We start from the raw sequence: 22,414 nt of genomic DNA on the forward strand, positions 1-22,414 counted from the left end.
CTGCTGTAGGGCCCTTCCTGCTTGTTAATGCCACGAGTAGCTCGGTGAGTTTATCACACGGTGAGTCAGGTGCTGGGGCAGACCAATATCAGAAAAGGGTCCAACAACAAAGGTAGGACTCTAATTTGAATATTTTATTAATTGTTTTAAATAGTTCTGGCGTGTGCCCTGGATCCAATATGGCGGGCAGCTTAATGAGCGTGTGTGCCCCACCCTCCATATTGGATGCTTAAGTGTCCATTTTACTCCTGAAAAACGGACACGACGCCGTCAAATTGCTAGGTCCATGAGTTTGTAACTCACCAGCACCCTACCACGTCAGACACTGTCACCTCGCTGCTGATTGTTATTTCCTTGAATCAGCTTGTGAGTAATCTGATTAAAGTCCCAGTCCATTTGGTTATTCTTTATTCTTTTAGCCCTTTTGTTACTAGAACATATATTGTCTGTTTCCGGCACCATGACCTCGATTTTAAGTTGGGGCAGGATCAGTGCATTCAGGGGTCCAGGGTAAGTGACAGACTCATAGTCGAGGCCCGGAGAGATTTTGACTCCTGGACCTCATTTAAATATTTAGGCTCGGACTCCCACCCGAACCTGGCAGGAATCGCCTGCCCCTCCTGGCCCACAAGGAAACTTACATACTTTTAAAAACTTACCTCATTGGGCCTTTTCTGTCCTCGATCCATCTTCTGGCAGTTTTGGCATGGGAGGGAAGCCACCACTGCTTCCTTGATCAGACCTCAGATTGAAATTGTAGATCGGGCCCCAATCACATCATTGGAGCCCTACCTGCATATTTAAAGAGGACCCCGCCGGTTTGGGGCAGGTGTCCTTGCCGCCTGCAATTTAAAATTGCAGTTGGTCATATCGGGGCGGGAAAAAAGTGGTTAAGGCCCTCATTCCATTTTAACTGCCCCGCCGCCTGGTTTCCACCGATCGTGGCCTGTGTATCTGCGGGAGGGTCTGGATCTCTTGTGGTGCCGTTGTACGAGTGTGGACTCATGGCTTCTCTGCTGTTCCTCTTCCTTGTCCTCCTCCAACATGTATGCCATAAAGAGGGGAATCCTCATTGGGAAACCTAGACTGATGCCTAATATTATACTTTAGTGAAATCTCTCAAACAAAAAGCGATCTTGAGGGAGACTTTCAAATGAAGCTCGTAGCCTCGAAAATGAAGTACAAAAAAGTTCCAAAATAAAACACTCCAAAGTAATAAAACGACTCTATATATAATACCATGATGAAACAATGAGATTCACCTTTAACAATCCACCACAAGCCTTCATAGTTGCTGCTTTAAGTTTCCCCTATTTTATAATGACATATCCGGGGTGGAAATGGTGGAATTTAGGACAGATTATGTCATCCAGTTCTAAACCTTTCCTTTGTGGGACTCCATTCTTGCTAGGATGGGTGCACCTTCCTCCTGCTCTCACGTCCGGTGGAAATTATGGCTGAACTTAAATGGGAGAGAAAACCACTAGATCCAGGTTTGGGACCAAATTCCGAACCCCCCCCCCCCCCCCCCCACCCTGATAAATCCATTGGGTTTCTGCCCTACAAACCATCCGAATTTTAGGGCCCGTGTCTCTAATCTTTCCTCAGAGCTCCTCCCCTTATACTTTGGGTCAGCTTTTTTCTCTTTTCTGTACTTTTATTAATACAAACATATCTCTTTGTGGTGTGGTGGCCAAAACTGAACACAATAGTCTAAATGTGGTCATAGCTTAGCTTCTGTACATTGTATAGCTTTAGTTTAACTCTGTAGACTTGCATTCTTCAGTTCTGACTATGTACCCCAGTGATCTATTTGCTTTTTTAATTGATTTGATACTGTCTGAACATTGAAAGTGATATGTCTGCTATTATTCCTATGTTCCTTTCTGTCTCCCTGTGCTAATTGCAAACTTATGATACACCTTTCTTCAATCTGTAGTTAATACTTCATCACAGTTGAATTTTTAAAAACTTTTTTTATTGAGAAACCAAAGTGTGGAAGAACCAAGGCCCATGATGTAGAATAACATTGAGGTTAAAAAGAGTACAAGAGTACTGTTAGGTAACGTCTTAAAAGTCTGAAGATTGTAGGAGGATGGAAAGACTAAGGAAGCTAAATCTAAATAAGCTATATCAGAGGTGTGCCACTCTCTGTAACATACTCGAAAAAGTCAAGGAGGTTTGTCAGATTCTTTTTCTCTTATACTGAAGCAATGCTGCTGATTTTTTTATCAAGTTACTGATGCACAGGTACTTCTCCAACCTGCCCCTTATATTTTTTTATTTGTTCTTGGGATATGGGTGACTCTGGAAAGGTAGCTTTTATTGCCCGTTCCAAGTTGCCCTGAGCACATTGAATCAATCACGTAATAGGCCAGACCAGCCATGGGTGCCAGTTACCCTTCCCTGGAAGAGATTAGTGAACCTGTTCGGTTTTTACATCAAAACTGCAACTTTCATGGCCATTTTCTCTGGTGCTATATTGATGGGATGGGATTTGAACTCAACTTCTGGGTTACTGAAATACCTCCAGCAGCACGTCCTCTGATACTCTACCGTTCAAATAGCTTCCGGACTCACTCGCCCTCCACACCTATCTCCGAACCTGGACATCAGTTCATCGACGCTCCAAGCTGACTCCACCTTTTCTACGCCAACCTTATCCCACCACAGGACCTCTGACTTTAACCTTGGACTCCCTCCTGTTGTCTCCTCTCTATTCCCTGTTTATACCAGGACATGTCTATTTTAATCTTGCTATGTAACCACACTGATGTAACTTGAGTATCCCTGTGTCTACTCACGTGCTCGTTTTGGCTGCCGCTCCGGACCTGAGTCCATTGCTTCTATTTCCCCCTTTTTCACCTTTTCTCTTTACCCCTCCTAGGACCCTCTCTCCCGACGTTGCTGCCTCTTTTCATTTCTCCCCTCTAGGGTACTCTGCCCCTCAAATCCCTACCCCAACTCTTCAGCATTCCTTGACCTTCCTACTCTCCATGAGGCTTGACTCCCTCTTAGATAAGCCTGCAGCTTCCCTCTGTGCCTCTCTTGGCATCCTCCGAAGGGCCTATTGAGGCACTCGTTGCTGCCTCCTTACGAGCAGCAACCCCAATTGCCCCATCCTATTCTCTCACCGACTTTCCCGTCCAGCGCGCCCGCTGGGGGCTAATCTTGCCAATCTCCTTCCCGTCCCACTCACCCCTCCCAACGCTGACCCTGTGGACTTTGCAAGCGGATCAGCTATCACCACCCCTCTCCACATCGCCCTCCAGAATATCCATTCACTTGTGAACAAGACCGTTGCCATCCATGAGCTTATTGTGGATGATTTCATCAACATCATGGCCTTGACGGTAACCTGGCTGACGGGTGATGACACCTTCCCCCTTAATGAAGCCTCCCCGCCTGGCTAAATCTTCCACTACTTGCCCCGCCCAGATCGCAGCAGTGGCAGAGTTGCCCTTATTACCAAATCACACCTTGATCTGTCCCTCTACTCCTCTGGCACCTTCTCCTCCTTTGAGCATCTCACCTTGTTCCACCCCTCTCGTCTCTCCTTTAAACTCCTCATTCTCTACCGCCCACCCGAGTACCATGTCAAGTTTCTCACCAATATATCGTCACTGCTTTTCTCCCTCAACCTCTGCACCGAGCGACATCTCATCCTCTGTGATTTCAACCTCTATCTCAACTTATCATGCTTTCTCTCCTCTGAGTTCACTGCCCTCCTATCCTCCCTTAATCTCTCCCTCCATATAAACTCCCCTACTCATATTCACGGCCACCCCCTCGACCTTGCCATCTCATGTGGCCTCTCTACTCCCATCATGTCAATCACGGATAAAGCCATTTCTGACCACTTCCTTGTATCCCTCTCCAACCACGTCCCCCTTCCCTCTCCCAACCTCACTTCTTCTGTGTTCGCCCCTAGAAAAAACTCTCCCCCAAGTCACTTACAACGGCACTTTCAAATTCCCAACTATCTAGCCTTTGGCCTTCCATTCACCATAATATTTCTGCAACTACCGATCTGCTCAATCACATCCTTACCTCCCGCTTTGTTGCCCTTGTCCCCATTTAAACCATTACGCTCTCTCATCCTGGTCATTCCCCCAATACAGCCCTCGTCTCCGCTCCCTCAAGTCCAAGAGACGCAGACTTGAACGTTTAAGATGGACAACTGGTCTAGCCTTTCATCGTCAAATCTGGCTGGACCACATAAAGCACTATTGGGCCCTGCTCTCCTCTGCCAAAACTGTTCACTATTCCAGAATCATCCTGGAATGCAAAGATAACCCCTGGCTTCTCTTCTCCACTACAAACCATCTTCTTAAACCCCTCTCCCCTGCCCCCTCCATCCTCACCTCCAACAACAAGTGCGAGGAGCTGATGAACTACTTTGTCACTAAGATTAAGTCCATCCGTTCAGCTGCCTCTGTTGCTTCCCTCTCTTCCCCATGCTCACCAAGCTAAACTTCCTTTACAGTTTCCCCCCTGCCGTAGCCCTGAACTCGCTCCTTTCTCTAGTTTCTCTTCTATCTCCCCTCATGCGCTCTCCGAGCTCATCTTGACCATGAGACTCACCTCCTGCTCCACTGACCCTATTCCCAACAAACTGCTGACCACCCAACTTTCCTTCCTGGCCCCCATGTTAGCTGATATTGTTAATGGTTCCCTCTCCTCAGGTACTGTCTTTCTCCCCTTTAAATCTGCCATCATCACCCCCCTCCTCAAAAACTCACCCTTAACTCCTCTGTCCTAGCAAACTACAGCCCCATCTCCAACTTCCCTTTCCTCTCCAAAGTCCTTGAACGTGTCGTCGCCTCCCAATTCCTTACCCATCTTTCCCGCGACTCCACGTTTGAATCCCTCCAATCAGGTTTCCGTCCCTGCCACAGTACTGAAATGGCTCTTGTCAAAGTCACAAATGATATTTGATGTGACTGTGACCATAGTAAACAATCCCTCCATATCCTTCTCGACCTGTCTGCAGCCTTTGACACGGTTAACCACACCATCCTCCTCCAACACCTCTCCTCCGTCATCCAGCTGTGCTCACCTGGTTCTATTCTTAACTATTCAGTTGCAGCCAGGGAATGTCCTGCAATGGCTTCTTTTCCTGCTCCCACACTGTTACCTCTGGAGTCCCCCAAAATTCTATCCTTGGCCCCCTCCTATTTCTTATCTACATGCTGTTCCTTGGCGACATCATCTGAAAGCACAACATCAGGTTCCACATGTATGCCGACGACACCCAGCTCTGCCTCACCATCACCTCCCTTGACCCCTCCACTGTCTCTGATTTGTCACACTGCTTGTCCGACATCCAGTACTGGATAAGCAAAAATTTCCTCCAACTAAATATTGGGAAGACCAAAGTCATTGTCTTCGGTCCCACCACAAACTCTGTTCCCCAACCACTGACTCCAATCCTCTCCCTGGCCACTGTCTGAGGCTGAACCAGACCGTTTGCAAACTCGGCGTCGTATTTGATCCTGAGATGAGCTTCTGATCACATATCTGCTCCATCACCAAGACCGTGTACTTCCACCTCCATAACATCACCCGTCTCCACCTCAGCTCATCTGCTGCTGAAACCCTCATCCATGCCTTTGTTATCTCTAGACTTGACTATTCCAATGCTCTCCTGGCCGTCCTCCCATCTTCCACCCTTCATAAACTTGAGCTCATCCAAAATTCTGCTGCCTGTATCCTAACTTGTACCAAGTCGCGTTCATCCATCGCTCCTGTGCTCGCTGACCTATATTGGCTCCTGGCCCGGGAATGCCTCGATTTTAAAATTTTCATCCTTGTTTTCAAATCCCTCCATGGCCTGGCCCCTCCCTATCTAGGTAATCTCCTACAGCCCTACAACCCTTCGAGATCTCTGCGCTCCTTCAATTCTTGCCTCTTGCGCATCCCCCATTTTAATCGCTCCACCATTGACGGCGTGTCTTCAGCTGCCTAGGCCCTAAGCTCTGGAATTCCCTCCTTAAACCTCTCCACCTCTCTACCTCTCTCTCCTCCTTTAAGATGCTCCTTAAAGCCTACCTCTTTGACCAAGCTTTTGGTCATCTGTCCTAATATCTCTTTATGCGGCTTGGTGTCAAATTTTGTTTCAAAATCACTCCTGTGAAGTGCCTTGGGACGTATTACTATGTTAAAGGTGATATAAAAATGCAAGTTGTTGTTGTTGTTACTAGCTATTACCATAACCACTACATTGGCCTGTTATTTATCTTACAGTAATGACCCTGTAGTTGCTTAGATTAAGTTCTTTTCCCTTTTAAACAGAGGTATCGGGCTCGATATTAGCAGCGGGGGGTCGACTGGGCGCGTGGGTAACGCGCCTGGTGAAATCGGGGTGCTCCGCACGCAATTACAGGATAATTGGAGCCACTTACCTGTGCTTCCGGGTTTCCCGCTGGTAAGCTGCGCAGCGGGCAGACTGCGCATGCGCAGCAACGTCTGTCAGCTGGAGGAGCCCTATTTAAAGGGGCAGTCCTCCACTGACTGATGCTGCAGAAAATAGGAAAAATTACAGCATGGAGCAGTCCAGGGGGAAGGCTGCTCCCAGGTTTAATGATGCCTCACTCCAGGTATCATTGGATGGGGTGAGGAGGAGGGGGAGGACAGAGATCTTCTCCCCGGCGGGCGGGAGGAAGTGGCCTGCCTCTGCCACCAAGAAGGCATGGCTCGAGGTGGCAGAGGAGGTCACCAGCATCACCAACATATCGCGCACCTGCATACAGTGCAGAAGGAGCTTCAATCACCTAAGTAGGTCAGCCGAAGTGAGTACACTTACTCATTCCCCTACACTCCGTCTGCCACATCACCGCCCCCACCCCACATCTCCTTCTGCACAGCCAACACTACTCTGTCACATCACCCCTCATAACAACTCAAAGCTCATCCTCATCTTACCTGCACTTACTCACCTCGCCAGTACTCATCCCACCACTACCACTCAACCCAATCCTCATACAATCTTATGGCTCTATCTCATACTCTATCTCTATCTCATGCATCTCTTTCACGGTCAGCCTCACTCAACCTGCCACTACCTGTGCTGCAGCCACAGGGCATGCATCACATATGTGCAGTAGGCAGCGTAAGGCAAACGTGCTGTGAACATGAAGGGTGTTTGAGGGTTCGTCATGGTGTTTACCTATATTTGATTTCTAATCAACTCACATAACATATTATATTGTCACCACTACTGCCGCGTCTTTGTGAATCTTACCTGGTTTGTGCAATAATGCCCATTCCTGAGGATCACAATGAAGAACCACAACTGATGCCACCCATTGTGTCACTGCAGAGTGGGTGTAGGTGTATCTGCAGGGCTCTTTTGTGCAGATGACTGAGAGACAACGGCAATGTCCCCAGTGGCACCCTGGAAGGAGGCGAAGGAAAAGTTGTTGAGGGCAGTGGTGACTTTGACAGCGACAGGTAAGAAGATAGTGCTCGGGCCAGCCGGGAGCAGCTCGGCATGAAGGAGGCTGCAGATGTCCATGACTACATGTCCACGGAAGCTGAGCCTCGGTCTGTGGACCCTGTGGTGAGGGTAGTGCCCTCTGCGAAGCATCTCTCTCTGCGGTTGCCCTCCCTCCTGCTGTGCAGGTGGATGTGTCACAGCACTGTGTTGTGGAGCTCCACGTATCAGAGTTTGACGGCGTGGCCGGCGAGGCTGGTGATGCTGTTCGCCCTCCGAGGAGGTCATGACTGCAGCTAGGGTGGCCCCCATCCGGAAGATGTACATTTGAGGGGGTCCGCAAGGTAGATAAATGTGTCTGGACACCGGGGTAAGTGTGCAAGTTTATGCATTTGATTGTTAGGAGGAGGGTGGTGGAGGCCAAACTTTGTCCAAAGTGACAGAGTGGCCTCCTGCAATGAGTGAGGGTCTTCCCTCCCCACCTGTCAAATGGACCTTTGCAGCTGCCACAGGCTGGTGGCTGCATCACGTCCATTTCAACTGGGAGTGTTTCCCCCAGTATGGGAAACAGTCTCAGTTAATTGCAAAATCCGATCCCTCCTAAAATATCAGGTCAATCAGGTCTGTAAACGACCTGAAGTACCTGTTCAAGTACTTTAAGTGGCATCCCACCGGCTTTAATTGCCGGCGGGAGTCCCACATGCGGGGGCTGCGTGCGCACGTGAGCGCATCACTGGGGAACCCGGAAATGGGGCGGGTTGGAGCCGGGCTCCGGACCCGCCCCGGGAATCCCGGATTTTCGCAGCCCCCCCGCCAGGAACGCACCCGATCGCGGGTGCGAAAATAGAGCCCATCGTGTTTGCCTGATTCTAGTTTTACTTAGCAATTCTTGTGATGATGGCCGACTCGCAATAATTCCCCCCGATTTCTTTCTCTCAGTATCCGATGATATATACTTTCAGGCCCATGGGATTTGTTAAATCCCCATACTTATCAATTGAAGGAGCAGTGTACAATTAAAGGTAATCAGGGCAATGTTTACTTCTGAAAACATGCATCAATCCAAAAGGGCTGCGTAAATAACCAACTCTTTTACTCAGGCATTATCTCACTGGGAGATGAGTTAATCAGTCATTCTAATTGCTTTGTTTCCCATAGTCAATTTCAGATGGTGCCTTTTATAGGTTGCCTTTCTGTAATTTCAGCTGAAGGTCTTGTCACCAAAAATTTCACACTGTGCTGCAAATGTCAATATTGACTTTGTCTTCAAATCCATCACAGCCTGAAGATGCCAAGGTGGTGGACTGTCTGGCTCTCCTGAGCTAAAGATCGATTACTGCTAACAGTTCTCCACTAGCTGGCTAAGCAGTCTGATGACATGCATCTTCACTATTGAATGAGACAGGTGGCTGGCAGCACTATCAGCATCACTGTTTGTATGTCAAGCCACATGAAGGAGCCGTCAGCAGCCCATCTGAGCAAAGAAATGCAGGCACCAGCCAAAAAGCACTCAGCCAAAAGAATTGATGCAGACATTTTAGGGAAGAATTTTACATTGTAATCCATTTCACTTCCCCTGGTAACATTCAGCTCCTAGGCTGCTCATTTTATTCATTTGTACAAATTAAATACTCCTTGTTGAGGCATTGGTAATTTAGATATTGGTGAGTTTTCTCTCAGTGTTCGGACATGCTGGTCGAAGATGTGCTTCTGCCATCTTTAGGACTGCGTATTGGTACCGTTCATCACTATAAAGACCTCTTCAATACTATCACATAGGCCAGTATTTGATTCAGATTGAAAGGATCATTATGTTGGACTCAGTAAATTCAGCTCTATATGCTTTAAAATCTTATTCCTAAAGCGTCTTATGAAAATCCTACACGTTTGTTTACGAACATTTTTCAGCACAACAAGGACAACTTGCATTTATATAGCACCTTTAACACAGTAAAATGTCCCAATGCGCTTCACAGGAGCGTTATGAAACAAAATTTGACACCGAGCCACATAAGGAGATATTTGGTCAGGTGACCAGAAGCTTGGTCAAAGAGTTAGGTTTTAAGGACCGTCCTGTTCCTTTGAAAAAAAAAGCCTTCTTGGTTGCAGCACTGAGACTGATTACATTACCAGTACCTTGAAGACCTGTGTCCTTGAAGCAGAATAAATCAAAACAAAAGTTCACCTTTTATCCTTAACAAACACTAATGGTGACAGATCTTTATGACTGTCACCCTGAACTGCATTTTCCCTTTAATTGCTACATTGCATTTTTTCCGTGTTAACTTAAAAGCGAAGCACAACTGAGCTTCCACTCCAAATAGATCACCAGGAATAAAACAAGATCTATATATCTAAATAGAAATCTTGTAGTAGATTTTCGTTTTCAATGTCTGACTGGAAATCATCACTTGGGTGGAGCAGAGATAGAGAAATTGAGCGGGGAGGATCGCAAGCCCATAACGGAGCCTGCCCCATTTCCCTTTCATTTCAGTTAATGAAATGAACGTAATTCCATTAACTTAAATGGAAGGAAAATCAGGCAAGCTCTGTTATGGGCATACAACATGTTTCCGGCCCAATTTTCCTCTCTGCACTCCATCCAGATGATGCTTTATGCCCAGATGGTAGAGACAAAAATCTCCCCCTTGTGTCTGCTGTTCATCTGTAGGGCACAGGAAAATCTTAGAGCGTGGGGAAACTTTTGACATGTCTGTATGGCACGATGCATTCGGATTGGTTCCTGGGGAATCTGCGGCAATCAAGAAATACTTAAAGCACTTACTTCACTGGCTCAGTGTACATTACTCTCAAAATACTTTCCAATTCCTTTCAGTAGCCATGTCGCTTCCTGACCATATACCCTACAAGTGAAACTTGTAACAAAATAAATACCTGAAGATGAAACAATTCTCAAACAAATACTTACCTACACTGTAAAGACTTGTAGCCTATTTGAATAACTCTTAGGAGACTGTCTGCAGTATTTCTCAAGCTTTATTCAAAATGTCTGTTTCCTTCCCTGAGTACATGGGGCGAGATTTCGAAGACGCCCACACCACTGTTGGCACCTGGCATGCAGTGTGCAGCATCAGAAAATTATATCTACATTGTGTGCAGCATCACAAGGCCTTGCTAGTGATGCAAGTCTTAGAAACTATTGCCCATGATGGGGTAGAAATTCGACCTCGTTGCACCCGTTTTATGGGTGCAAAATGGGCGCAATGAGGGCCAATTTCAGTGACTAACATCCCCCGTACAAAGGATGACTGAAAGATGTCCAACCCGATATTGAGTTGGGCGATTTTTCAGGCATCCCTAGCAGCCGCCTAAAATAAGCATTAGGCCCCTTACATAAATAAATACGTGGCCCCATGGCCTGTTTTAAGCCCCCCCCCCCTGCCGTTGAAATTCAATATCGCAGAGCAGAGCAGGATCTGGGTCTGCTCCACTTGGGATCTTTAAGCGGTCGCTTGGCAACTGCCACCAAAAGGTAAACATTTTTTAAAAAAATCGTTGCTGTAGAGCTAGGAGGAACAGAGTGCTTATCCAAATCCATAGTATACCAATCCCCCTCCCGGAATTTACTTCATGTTGCTACTGGGGAGGCAAGTGGCCCACAATTAATTTCTTCAACTGGGCAAGCTGCCTCTGGAGGTGCAAAAGGTCCGGCAGCTCGCTCAATTAATATTAATGATGCCTGATTCCCAATTTCGGGCTGGCCTCGAGCCGTTCAGTTCGGACTCACGTTGCGGCAGCTGGCAAATTTTTACCGTGGTGTTTCTGTATTAATCGCATCTCTAACCACTAGATGGCTCTATCCAGCTTTAACATTTCATTACATCTCCCATTCCTTTAAGAAGCAACGCCTAGAAATTCCTATCAGGGCCAAGGTAGAATCCTGGCAAATCGCAACATCAAGTGCTGGAAAATGGAGTGTAATCCGGTTCCATTGGGACTCTGCCTAATGTTTTCCATCCTAACTTTTTCCGTAGGGGAGGCCACGAGTGGATCTTCCCCCTTCCCCCCCCCCCCCCCCCCCCCATATCAAGGGGTTGTGTCTGGAGGGATCTCGGGCTACGCCAAAAATTCCGCCCTTTACGCCCTCCATAGGCTTAGCCAAATTCACGCTAGCTGAGAGCTGGTGTAAGTCCCACTAAGGCCCACATAAAGGCCCCAAACCTTTACTAGGGAACCATAATCAATCGCAGCTTGATTCATTTCCTGAAGAGGCCTGCTTGCCCCATCGGGAACAGAAGAACAGAAGAGGACAGTTTTCTTTGGAGCCTTGACAGTTAGAATATTGGGGTCAACTTTCACTGCCTTTGCCTGGCGTTAATTGGGGGTAATGGCCTCACAATAGGGTGTATTGCCCCATTAGCACCGGCGATGCGGCTGGTTCCATTTTGAAGGGGCTTTTGGTCCCCGAGCCACATAATATCTCATTGTGTGGCTCAGTGTCAAATATTGTTTGATAATGCTCCTGTAAAGCACCGTGGCACATTTTACTATGTTAAAGGTGCTATATAAATGCAAGTTATTGCTGTTTTTGTATCCAGTTTTGAGCACCTTAATTTTGGAAGGCCATGGAGTCGGTGCAATAGGGATTCACTAAGCTCACACCAAGTATGAGAAGCTTTAGTAATGAGAATAGACTAGGGAAATTTGGATTCTTTTCATTAAAATAAAGATGATTAAGAAGATATCAAATAGCCATGTTCAAAATTATGAGAGTTTTTGATAAAGTAAATCAGGAAAAACGATTTCCATGGGTCAATAAGTCAGTAACTACAGGGTGTAAATTTAAGATCATCACTCAAGAACAAAGGAAGGTATTTGGGAACTTTTTTTATGAAGAGGATTATTAGGACATGGATTTTCCTACCAGAAACAGCAGAATCCATAAAAGCTTTTGAAGGGGAAGTGGATAAATATTTAATAAAGAGTAACATTTAAAAGGCTATGGGGAATGGGATTAAGTGAATAGCTCTTTCAGATATTCGACACAGGCACGCTGGGCCAAATGGTCTCCTTCTGTGCTGTGAAATTCTATGATTCTCTCATTTTTATAACTTTCGCAGCTTGGCCATTGGATTATGGATAATTTGGTGACTAAGAAGTGTCTTTGAATCCATAACAATTTCTGAATTCCTACTTGCAAACTGGGGTTCATTATCTGAAGCTACTTCATCTGGGATTCCATATCTAGCAAACTGCTGCTTGCAATGTGCAATCACATTCAAACTCTTGGTATTGGTTAACTTATTGAGCTAAAAAGAATTGAAAAGTAGTCTACGATGATTAAATATTGATTCTATGTAATTCAAATATATCTGTCCCAACTTTCCTCCAAGGGTCTGCTTGGAATGTCAGGTGCTTTCTTTGGCTATTTCTAAACTTTCTTTCTGTCCGTGTTGCATGTTAGATGTCATCTAACCACATCTGCAAATTGTGCTGACGTACCAGACCAGAACAAGAATCTCAAACTAATTTTTTGGATTATTTGATTCTTTGGTCGCTTTGATGTATTTCTACCAACATCAGTTTGCTCAGGCTGAGAGGCATAAGAACTTTCTGACTTTTGAAGGTAAGCCCTTCTCTAAAGTAAAGATAACCCCACTCTAAAGTAAAAATATTCAATTGGAGGAGGGCCAATTTCAGTGGGATGAGAGCAGATCTGGCCCGGGTAAATTGGAATCAAAGATTGGCAGGCAAAACTGTAATTGAACATTGGGCGGCCTTTAAAGAGGAGATGGTTCTGGTACAGTCTAGATACATTCCCACGAGGGAGCAAGGTAGGGCAACTAAAGCCAGAGCTCCCTGGATGACAAAAGAGATAGAGAGTAAGAAGAAGTGGAAAAAAGGGGCGTATGATAGATGTTAGGTTGATAACAAAAGTGAGAAGCAGGCTGAATATAGAAAGTTCAGAGGGGAAGTGAAAAATGAAATAAGAGGGGCAAAGAGAGAGTATGAGAATAGACTGGCAGCTAACATTAAAGGGAATCCAAAAGTCTTCTACAGGCATATAAATAGCAAACGGGTACTAAGAGGAGGGGTGGAGCCGATCAGAGACCATAAAGGAGATCTACTCATGGAGGCAGAGGGCACGGCCAAGGTACTAAATGAATACTTTCCATCCGCCTTTACCAAGGAAGAAGATGCTCCCAGACTCTCAGTAAAGGAAGATATAGTTGAGATACTGGATGGGCTAAAAATTGACGAAGAAGAGGTACTAGAAAGGCTAGCTGTACTTAAAGTAGATAAGTCACCTGGTCCAGATGGGATGCATCCTAGGTTGCTGAGGGAAGTAAGGGTGGAAATTGCAAAGGTACTGGCCATAATCCTTCAAGCGTCCTTAGATACGGGGGTAGTGCCAGAGGACTGGAGAATTGCAAATGTTACACCTTTGTTCAAAAAAGGGTGAAAGGATAAATCCAGCAATTGTAGGCCAGTCAGTTTAACCTCGGTGGTGGGGAAACTTTTAGAAACGATAATCCGGGACAGAATTAACAGTCACTTGGATGAGTGTGGATTGATTAGGGAAAGCCAGCATGGATTCGTTAAAGGCAAATCATGTTTAACTAACCTGGTAGAGTTTTTTGATGAGGTAACAGAGAGGGTAGATGAGGGCAATGCAGTTGATGTGATGTAAATGGACTTTCAAAAGGCGTTCAATAAAATATCGCATGGTAGGCTTGTCATCAAGATTGTGGCCCATGGAATAAAGGGCCACAAGGTAGCAACATGGATACAGAATTGGCTAAGTGACAGGAAACAGAGGGTAGTGGTGAACGATTGTTTTTCGGACTGGAGGGAGGTGTACAGTCGTGTTCCCCAGGGGTCGGTGCTGGGACCACTGCTTTTCTTGATATATATTAATGACTTGGACCTGTATTCAGGGTGCAATTTCAAAATTTGCAGATAACACGAAACTTGGAAGAGTATTGAACAAAGAAGAGATTAGTGATAGACTTCAAGAGGATATAGACAGGCTGGTGGAATGGGCAGACACGTGGCTGATGAAATTTAATGCAGAAAAATGCGAAGTGCTATATTTCGGTAGGAAGAATGGCGAGGAGAGGCAATATAAACGAGAGGGCACAATTCCAAAAGGGGTACAGGAACAGAAAGATCTGGGGGTATATGTGTACAAATTGTTGAAGGTGGCAAGGCAGGTTGAGAAAGCGGTTAAAAATGCATACGGGATCCTAGGCTTTATAAATAGAGGCATAGAGTGCAAAAGTAAGGAAGTCATGATGAACCTTTATAAAACATTGGTTTGGCACAACTGGAGTATTGGGCGTCATTTTAGCACCCGCGATCGGGTGCGTTCCTGGCAGGGGGGCTCCGAAAATCGGAGAATCCCGGAGCTGGACCGGAGCCCGCCCCAAACCCGCGCACTTCCGGGTTCCCCGCTGATGCGCCGGCGTGCATGCGCAGCCCCCGCTGGTGGGAATCCCGCAGGCAATTAAAGCCAGCGGGATGCCACTTGAAAGTATTTATTTAGGTATTTCAGGTCATTAACTGACCTGATTAAGGGATTATGTGAGGAGGGGTGGGATTTTAGAACAAACTGGGACTGTTTCCCACACTGGGGGAAACACTCCCAGGTCAAACGGACGTGTTGCAGCTGTCAGCCTGTGGCAGCTGCAAAGGTCCATTTGACAGGTGGTGGGGGGAGACCCTCACCCATTGCAGGAGGCCACTCTGTCACTTGGGACAAAGTTTGGTCTCCACTACCCTCCTCCTGACAGTCAAAGTCACCAACCTGCACACTTACCCCAGGGTCCGGAAACATGTACCTACCTTGCGGACCCCCTCAGATGTACATCTTGTGGATGGGGGCCGCCGTAGCTGCAGTCATGACCTCCTCGGAGGGCGAACAGCATCACCAGCCTCGCCATCCACGCCGTCCACCTCTGACACGTGGAGCTCCACAACAGAGTGCTGTGACACATCCACCTGTACAGCAGGAGGGAGGGCTACCGCAGAGAGAGATGCGTCGCGGAGGGCACTACTCTCGCCACAGGGTCTACAGACCGAGGCTCAGCCTCCTGGACCTCTCTGAGCAGCAGTGCATACGGAAGCTCAGCATCACTCGACATGTAGTCGTGGACATCTGCAGCCTCTTTCATGCCGAGCTGCTCCTGGCTGGCCCGAGCACCATCTTCTTACCTGTCGCTGTCAAAGTCACCACTGCCCTCAACAACTTCTCCTCCGCATCCTTCCAGGGTGCCACCGGGGACATCGCCGATGTCTCTCAGTCGTCTGTGCAGAAGAGCCATGCAAATACACCTACACCCACTCTGCAGTGACACAATGGGTGGCATCAGTTGTGGGTCCTCATAGTGATCCTCAGGAGCGGGCATTATTGCACAAACCAGACAGGATTCGCGAAGACATGGCAGTAGTGGTGCCAATATAATATGTAATGTGAGTTGTTCAGAAATTCAATATAAGTAACACCCATGACAAACCCTCAAACACCCTTGTGCACCCCCTTCATGCTCACGACACGTTTGCCTTACGCTGCCTACTGCACATATGTGATGCATGCCCTGTGGCTGCAGCACAGGTGGTGGCAGGTTGAGTGAGGCTGACTGTGAAAGAGATGCACGAGAGGGTGAGTATGAGATAGAGCCATGAGATTGTATGAGGATTGGGTTGAGTGGTAGTGGCGGGATGAGTACTGGCGAGGTGAGTAGGTGCAGGTAAGATGAGGATGAGGTTTGAGTGGGTATGAGGGGTGATGTGACAGAGTAGTGTTGGCAGTGCTGAAGGAGATGTGGGGTGGGGGCAGTGATGTGGCAGATGGAGTGTAGGGGAAAGACTACGTGTACTCACTTTGGCTGACCTACTGAGGTCATTGGAGCGCCTCCTGTACTGTATGCAGGTGGGGGATATGTTGGTGGTGCAGGTGACCTCCTCTGCCACCTTGAGCCAAGCCTTCCTGGTGGCAGAGGCAGGCCGCTTCCTCCCGCCCGCCGGGAGGAAGATCTCTGTCCTCCCCCTCCTCCTCACCCCATGTATTGATACCTGGAGTGAGGCATCATTAAACTGGGAGCAGCCTTCCCCCTGGGCTGCTCCATGCTGTAATTTTTGCTATTTGTTGCAGCATCTGTCAGTGGAGGACTGCCCCTTTAAATAGAGCGCATCCAACTGACAGATCTTACTGCGCATGCGCAGCCCACCCGACGCGCAGATCAACAGTGGGGAACCCGGAAGACAAGGTAAGTGGATCCAATTAGTGGATTGTCTGCTACAATCGCGCGGGAAGCTGACTAATTTCACCGGGCGCGTTACCCACGCGCCCGATAGCCCCCCGGCCGAGAACCCACAGCCCTGCTAACATCGGGCCTAATTGTGTCCAGTTCTGGGCACCGCACTTTAGGAAAGATGTGAAGGCCTTAGAGTGGGTGCAGAAGAGATTTACTACAATGATTTGAGGGATGAGGGACTTTAGTTACGTGGATAGACTGGAGAAGCTGGGGATGTTATCCTTGGAACAGAGACGGTTGAGAGGAGATTTAATAGAGGTATTCAAAATCATGAAGGATCTGGACTTCAGCTGCATGCCGTCGATCAGCTGCCTACCTGAAATGGGTGGAAAATTATAGCTGGCCGATGGATTGGGGTGGAGTTTCAGGCAGTAGGAGGCTGCTGCCCAGCATTAATGGAAGGCTTTCCAACAAGAAGGTAAGTTGCAGGGAGAGGTATTTTTGGGAAGGTCTCGCGGGAGAAAAGGGGACAGCCCAGAGCAGGGAAGGCCTAAACCTTCCCACTGGCCCCACAAGTGAAGTTAAAAACTTATCTTAAATGGACACTTCTGGCCCCATATCCTCTTCCCCTAATCTTCACCTGACTGAAAAGCAGCTTCCCCGCTCAGGCCTGAGTTAAAATTGCAATTGATGTAATCGGATCCGATCTTCATATTTAAAGAAGGACTCTTACTACTTCAGAAGAGCAAGTGAAAATGAAAAAGGGCGATATCCAGCCTGGACATCGGCGGTTAAGTCATCTGGTCCATTTTAACTGTTTACCCGTCCAGTTTCCGCTGGGTGGATAGGATTAAAATTGTATCCCCTGCAGGATCAACTTCAGATTTTGGCCTAGATATCCTACCAAAATTGGAGATTTAAAATCTTGTGTTGGCTGGTCTTTTTCTGTTTTTGCTATGATCTCACCTAGTCTTGCTTGCAACAGTGAGAGTCTAGATATGACACACACAGTTATTTGATTATCTCTGTCAACAGTGCCATTGTTTTGGTTACACTGTAGTATTTCAGCGGTGGAGTTTTCATCACTAGGTCTTGCAGTTCTTTTTCGAGTATCTTCCTTAGCGGTTCTTTGACACCTGACAAACTAGACAGGAATTTGCCCAAATAGTTCATCATGCCAAGCTACCATTGCAGGCCTTTTTTGTTGCTTTGCATTTTCTCAGGTGCTTGGTTGCTTCCAATTTTTTCATCAGTCTAAAGTCCTTCTGCTGTGTACTATATAACTGACTTCTTGTACATTGAACTTGATCTTGTTCATATTCAGCTTCACATTGCAACCTTTTACTCATTGTAAGACTTTTTCCCAACCTTTGATCATGTTTCTGTTCATTCTCTCCATAAATCAGGATACCATGTAGAATAACTTCCACTCCTTCTATTTCATCCAGCACCCATGTCATTGGGGCAGATTTTCCTGCTTCTGTACCTGGGCATATTACCTGGGTTCAGTGCACAGATGGATATCAGGCAGGGAGCATTGCACACCTGCTGAGGCATCCGTCCGATTTTCTGTCAACTCCTTCAGGAACAAGAAAATTTGCCCCATGATATGGACTAAAGACTTCTGCAGTTTCTTAGAAGGATCCCGGATTTCCCAATCACAGTGTCATCTCTGTCAATTAGAACATACATACTTTTGAACACAAAAACACAGACACAAGAACTGACTGCCAGACGAGAGGTGAGAGTAATTGCCCTTGACATCAAGGCAGCGTTCGACCGAGAATGCAAGGTGCCCCAGCAAAACCATTCAGTGGCTGGAGTCACACCTGATGCAAAGGAAGGTGGTTCTGGTTGCCAGAGGTCAATAATCGAAACCTCATAGCATCACTTCAGGAGTTCCTCAGGGAAGCATCCTGGGCCCAACCATGTTCAACTGCTTCATCAGTCACCCTCCCTCCATCATAACATCAGGAATGGAGCTGTTCTCTGAGGATTCTACAGTGTTCAGTTGCATACACAACTCCTCTGATAATGGAGCAGCACATGCTAGCCTACAGAAGACTCAGATTACATCCACTTTTGGGCAGACAAGTAGCAGGTAACATTCATGCCATATAAGTACTGGGCAATCACCATCTCAAACAAGGGAAAGCCTCCGGATCTTCAACGGCATCACTATTATGAAGTCTGCCACTATCAACATCTTGGAGATCACCACAGACCAGAAGCTTAATTGGATTAGCCGTATCTACACTCTGATTACAAGAACAGGGTAGAGGCTGGTACTTTGCGATAAGTGGTTCATCTCCTGACCCTTCAAAGCCTCTCCACCAGGAGAGCGATGGAATACTCACCACTCGCCTGAATCGGTGCAGCTGCAACAATGCTCAAGAAGATTGACATCATCCAGGACAAAGCAGTCTGCTTAATCAGTGCCCTTGGTACTGGACTCAATATCCACCCCGTCCACCATTGATGGACTGTGCTCTGCAGTATGTATCATTTACAGGATGCACTGCAGCAACTTATCAAGGTTATTTCAACAGCACCTCTCTCCCCTGTGACTTCTACCACCCCGAAGAACAAGAGCAGCAATGTCATGAGAACACCATCATCTCCACGTTCCCCTCCAAGTCACACACCATTCTGATTTGGACACATAATGCTGTTCCTTCAATGCCGCTGAGTCAATATTCTGGAATTCGCTATGTAACGCCATCTTGAAAGCATCATTACCACAAGAAGTGCACCAGTTTGAGGAGACGACCACCACCACCTTCTCAGGACAGCTAGGAATGGACAATAAATGTAGCCTTGCTAGTGTCACCATATCCTGACAACTAATTTTAAGAATAGTAGGGAAGAAACCAATCTTTGGTTACTCTCCTGTGTCATTCCAAACTGTCATATAAATCACTACCACATTGTAACTTGCATCAAATGCTTATTTGGAAAAATAATATTAATAAATAACACTAACAATGGGAAAAAGACTAGACCCTGAGATTCCACGGGGATTCAATCAATCTCCCATCACAGCTGACCTCCAGCTGTTTCCCTGGGGGTGCATTGGTCTCCTGCCGGAATTACAGTGGGAGACCGGTTGAACCTCCACGGAATTTCAGGGCCAAGGTTAACATGCATTTACAATGTATTTAAATTGTTAGATTTCAAAACTTTAGTTTATTGTTAATTGAAAATTCTGTTTACTTTGCCATTTATAATCAGTTGGGTAATCAGTTGACTAATTCAAAAGCATAAAAATGAGTTCTGTACTTAAACAGACAAGAATGGCCTTTGAAAAAGAAAATTCAACGATGTTGCTTGAACTGTTTGGTATTGTATGAAATACAATGGCCCTGAATTTCCTTGATGTCTTTTGCCCTGTTGCTGTGCCAGAAAGTTATGCCGTTCACCATCAGAGGGTGTTGCATGCATAAGAACATAAGAACATAAGAAATAGGAGCAGGAGTAGGCCATACGGCCCCTCGAGCCTGTTCCGCCATTCAATCAGATCATGGCTGATCTTCAACTTGAACTCCATGATCCTGCCTGATCTCCAAATCCGTTGATTCCCCTAGAGTCCAAAAATCTATCGATCTCAGCCTTGAATATGCTCAATGACTCAGCATCCACAGCCCTCTGGGGTACAGAATTCCAAAGATTCACAACCCTCTGAGTGAAGAAATTCCTACTCGTCTCAGTCTTAATTGGCAGCCCCATTATCTTGCAACTCTGCCCCCTAGTTCTAGACTCTCCAGCCAGGGGAAACAACCTCTCAGCATCTACCCTGTCAAGCCCCCTCAGAATCTTATATGTTTCAATGAGATCACCTCTCATTCTTCTAATATCCAGAGAGTATAGGCCCATTCTACTCAACCTCTCCTCATAGGACAACCCTCTCATCCAGGAATGCAAGCTTCCTAGGTAAATTAATTTGCCTATGAGGTGGTGTAAGTTCTGGCATAATTGACTTCTAAAAGCGCAATGAGCAGCTTAGGCCCCAGGAAAGTTCAGTGCAGAAGCGAAGCGGCCTCTGTTAAACTGCAATCTTCATTAGGGCACTTGGAGATAGAAAGGGAAGACTATAGAGATATTTTCTTTGACTCCTTTGTATTTTATCCTCTCAGGGCATCTCCCACCCTCATCTGAAGTGCCTTCTGCCAAAACCATGAGCAGCCACAGGCCGGCTGTGCCTGTGGGGCATCATGAGAGGGAAGCATCTTGCCAAAGGGTTGTGAATTTTTCACAGGAAGACCAGCAAGCCTTCCTGAGAGAGTTGGAAAGCAGGAGAGACAGACTTCTGGTTGTGCCAGACAGCAAGCCATCCAGGAATGTCAGCCCTGCCACCTGGATGGAGGTGGCTCTGGCACTCATTGCCATCATCTTCTGCCATGCTGCTTTATTCTTCTTGCTTCCACATGCTGCTTTTCCTCCTCCTCCTCCATAAGGATAGCATAGAGTGGTATGCCCATGGAGAACGACATACCTTTTCTGGAGCCATTCTCAGTATGGGGGTGGAAGGGATTGGGGGATCAAAAATATTGGTGTGGTTAAGACTGTAACACTGTGGTGGGGGATAGAGAGGTAGGGGATCAAGTGTAAGTCTCAGTGATCAAATATGTGAAAAAAATGGCCAGAAATCAGCAAGTAAAGTTTAGAAACTTTTCAAAGCTCTCAAACTCTTCACTTCCACCTGAATCCTCGATCTTTTTTAAGCGCAATAACGGTGTGATAACAGTATAAGTGCTGAAGATAGCGAGGATATTCAGGGCCATTATTTCCTTCATTAAGTATTTCTGCTCCTGATATATGAGCACTGGAATTTTTTGGTGTTTCTGCCCGTCTTCTCCCGCTGAAGTTACGTTGAAGACACGTAGAATCCCCACGAAATTTCAGGTCCACGATGTTTCAATATGCTTTTTAAAAAAAATTGTTCTTGGGATGTGATTGATATTAGTAAAGCTGCATTTATTGCCCATCCCTACTTGCCCTGAGAAGGTGCTGGTGGCCTTCCCCCTTGAATCACTGCAGTCCTCATGGTGACGGTGCTCCCCTAATGGTGATGCTGGCAGTTTTTCTTTTTTTGCTGACACATGCATAGAGGTTAAAACATTTCTCTGGCTCTTCAGCTGTGAATCAGCAACTTTTTTTTTATAATTCATAATATTTGCAAAATTAACTGTATTGTCAGAAAGATACAAAAAGGGCACAATTATGATATAACACAATTAATAAATGGGAAATAATTATTTTTCTGGCGAATTTTGTGCCATCAAATTAACAATATTAGTACTGGGAACGAAACAATTCCTCATTTTTGGCATCCAGTGTCAGCATGAATTCCCCGCAGGTCAGGCTGAATACAATGGTTAAATGCTTTCCCTATTTTGGCTGAACATTAGAAAGAAACTCCTACTGCACCAATGTGAGTGAGATTGCAAGCTTAGTGACAATTTTGTGCTGTAGGTCCCTGCCCATTAAATTGAGACTGTCGCAGGCCATTTCATGTAAAACCCTCACTCCCAGCAGACTTTCTTCCCATCAGCTTGTGTTTGATTGAAATCCATGTTCCAGAGGTAAAGGGCCAGTGTCTAACCTACCAAGGCCCAAAATATAACAATATGGAAATAAAGAAGGACAAACAGGCATGACTCACAAGAGTTAACAGCAAGCATCTTAAAGAGAAAGTTAGGTTACCATTTTTGGTGTAATCCTTTAGCAGAACCTAAAGCTGGAGAACACCAATCTCATTTCG

This window comes from Heptranchias perlo, chromosome 1, assembly GCF_035084215.1.
Source record: "Heptranchias perlo isolate sHepPer1 chromosome 1, sHepPer1.hap1, whole genome shotgun sequence".
Lineage (NCBI taxonomy): Eukaryota > Metazoa > Chordata > Chondrichthyes > Hexanchiformes > Hexanchidae > Heptranchias > Heptranchias perlo.